This window comes from Hippocampus zosterae, chromosome 11 (genome assembly GCF_025434085.1).
Source record: "Hippocampus zosterae strain Florida chromosome 11, ASM2543408v3, whole genome shotgun sequence".
Classification (NCBI taxonomy): Eukaryota; Metazoa; Chordata; class Actinopteri; order Syngnathiformes; family Syngnathidae; genus Hippocampus; species Hippocampus zosterae.
The window spans coordinates 19,084,306-19,086,860 of record NC_067461.1 but is presented as its reverse complement, the minus strand read 5'-3'; the positions used below and the strand labels follow the sequence as shown (position 1 = coordinate 19,086,860).

The following is a 2,555-nucleotide window of genomic DNA, read 5'->3' as shown; positions in this document are numbered from 1 at the left end:
GCCGAGGGCACGGGCAAAGAATAGGAATCTCGGAGGGCCCAGGGAACCACTTTAAAACTGTACGTGTGAGCTACGATAGTTAACAGGCTGCAAAAGTGCATCGCATGCCTCCGTTTCAGGCTGTTTCTCATCATGGCGTTCATGTGTGCGTGTGTGTAAGGGTAGATCCCGGGAGGTTAGTTGATCGAAAAGTAGATCTCCGGTCCAAAAAGTTTGGGCACTCCTGATCTAAACACTCAATCGTGTCATTATTACTGCAATGTCACCACTAGATTTTGTTGCTATAACACACTACAGGGTGTTGGGCATTCCACACTTGTTACTTTTTGGGTGCATATAGGCACTTGACTGGAGTTAAAATTAACACCCCATAGTGTTGAAGTAACATCAACAGATTGATGCAAAGATAATCATTGCATCAATCAAGAGTAGAGAAAGGAGATTGTGGTGGACATCAAGAGGACCAGACGCTCCCCTCACACTGCTGCACATTGGAGAAGGAGCAGTGGAAGTGGTTTCCAGCTATAAGTACCTTGGGGTCCACCTTTCCGATTAGACTTCACCTGGAGCCAACAACCCGTTTGCTAAAGAAGGCTAATCAACATCTTTACTTCCTGCAGATATGCCGGACTGCGGAGATCAAACCTCTACAGATGTGGTGGAGAGCACTCTCAGCACCAGCCAGCCTCACAGTGTTGCACAGAGGCTGCAGAAAGGAAGGCTTTTCAAATGATGGTGAAGGCTATACAGAAGATTGTGTGGTACAGAGTTCTCGCAACTATTGGCATCTTCAACAGCAGATGAAGAAAGATGGCTCACTGCATCATTCAGGACCCAACCCATACCTTATACTGCATCGTCCATCCTCTCCCCTCAGCCAGAAGGGTACAGACCACCTGGCTTCTTTCCGCAAGCTGTAAGACTGTTCAAGTTGAGCAGTGCTGTCGCCCTGAATTTCGTCCCACCCCATGGCTATTCCTCCCTCCACATTGAACCCTTGATTCTTCTTTTTTCAAATACAAACCATTTGTGAATAACATGTACAATTTTGATGATTTTTGCTTCATCAACACCATGCATTTGCAACGTCGCATACACTCAAAACTGTGAATAAGCATCTCCCTTACAGCAGTGGTCCCTGACCGCCGGGCCGCGGGCCTATACCGGTCATTTGGTGCCGGGCGGCACAGAAAGAATAAATAACTTACATTCGTTCTGTTTTCTTAATTTCGGAATCTGAAAGATGTGTTATTTTGGAAAATTACCGTACTCTCTGTTCTATCAGTCTACACTATGTCACTCTTGACGCAGGTGAATGCACGCTTTTCGGTCACGTGATAGGTTACCGCATAAAAAACAAACGTCTTTGACAAGTTTTTTTGAGAAGGGTGCTGGTTTCACCTGGCGCTTAAAGAGGGGCGGGGCTGCCACTGACAGGCGACCGTTCGCGCGACGTATAAAAAGCAGAATCGCATTATGTTGCGTTAGTGAATACACTCGCTTCGTCGTCGGCATGGCCCAATGGTAAGCTACGCTTGTACCTTTATTTACCAGATATCTAAAGTTAGCTTTAGATTCGATCATGATCGTTTGCTTTGTTTGTCTGCTTTGCATTATGTCCGTTGTGCTTTGTTTGCAATCACAGTCAGTTACCGCTCGCAATCGGCAATGTAAACGGCGTGGGCTAAAGTGTTTCTAAAACAGTGGTGTCTTTATTTAACTCATTATGTATAGTTTTCATGTTTGTCCAGCCGCAATTTGATTTTGAACGAAGTACATTGCGTTGCAGCTGGGCTTAATTATGCCGGCGCTCCACTTCCGGTTTGGACCGTTGGGACTTGTAGTTCTTTTGTTCGAGTCGACTTGATATGTTTGTGATACATGTATATGGTTTCTTACGTTTAAAATAATGATACATAGTGAGATCACGGTTGATTAAAGTATTAAGTGTATTGTTAAAATAAAAGTATTAATGTCAATTCTATACTTATTTACACAGTGATGCAGAAAGAAAGATATATTAATTTTACTGCATTTATATGTGCTTCAGGTTATTACCTGCTTCTGACACTGCTACTGCAACTACTTTCGTTTCATCTACTTTTGCTGCAAAATGTATCAAGAAAGTACAGAAAGAGTGATCCTTCCATACTGGCCGACGATCTCTATTCAGAGGGCCGTGAAAAACGGAATTCGCTGAACAAAGGGGAAAAGACCCAGCCAGGAGACAGGAGAGGAGCCGATGACATTGAAGAAAGAGAAGGCTACATTTAACAGACAGTATTATGAGTCCTATTTCAAATACAGCTTTACCTCAACGGGAGATTCACACGCACCGAGCCTACTCTGCATAATAAGCGGCGATTGTGAGTCATATTTTTCATGCACTTTGTATTTCCGGCGTATCTTATTTTGAAGGCACGTTTATGCGTTACATAGCGACCAGAGAGTGTTGCGGCCAAATAGGACGTTCCTCGTGTCATGATTCGTGTTTATTATGTTGAGAAAATGCCACCGTTTTCAAGCAGGTCAGATCATATTATTTTGTTGGATTT

General features: G+C 43.7%; 1 long non-coding RNA gene across 1 annotated transcript; it reads left to right on the top strand.

Moving 5' to 3' along the window:
- The first annotated feature begins 232 nt into the window (after positions 1-232).
- Positions 233-1,212, top strand: LOC127610759 (uncharacterized). Its single transcript, XR_007965030.1, has 2 exons — positions 233-761; positions 878-1,212. It is a non-coding gene; the product is annotated as an uncharacterized LOC127610759 (long non-coding RNA).
- Positions 1,213-2,555: the final 1,343 nt, after the last annotated feature.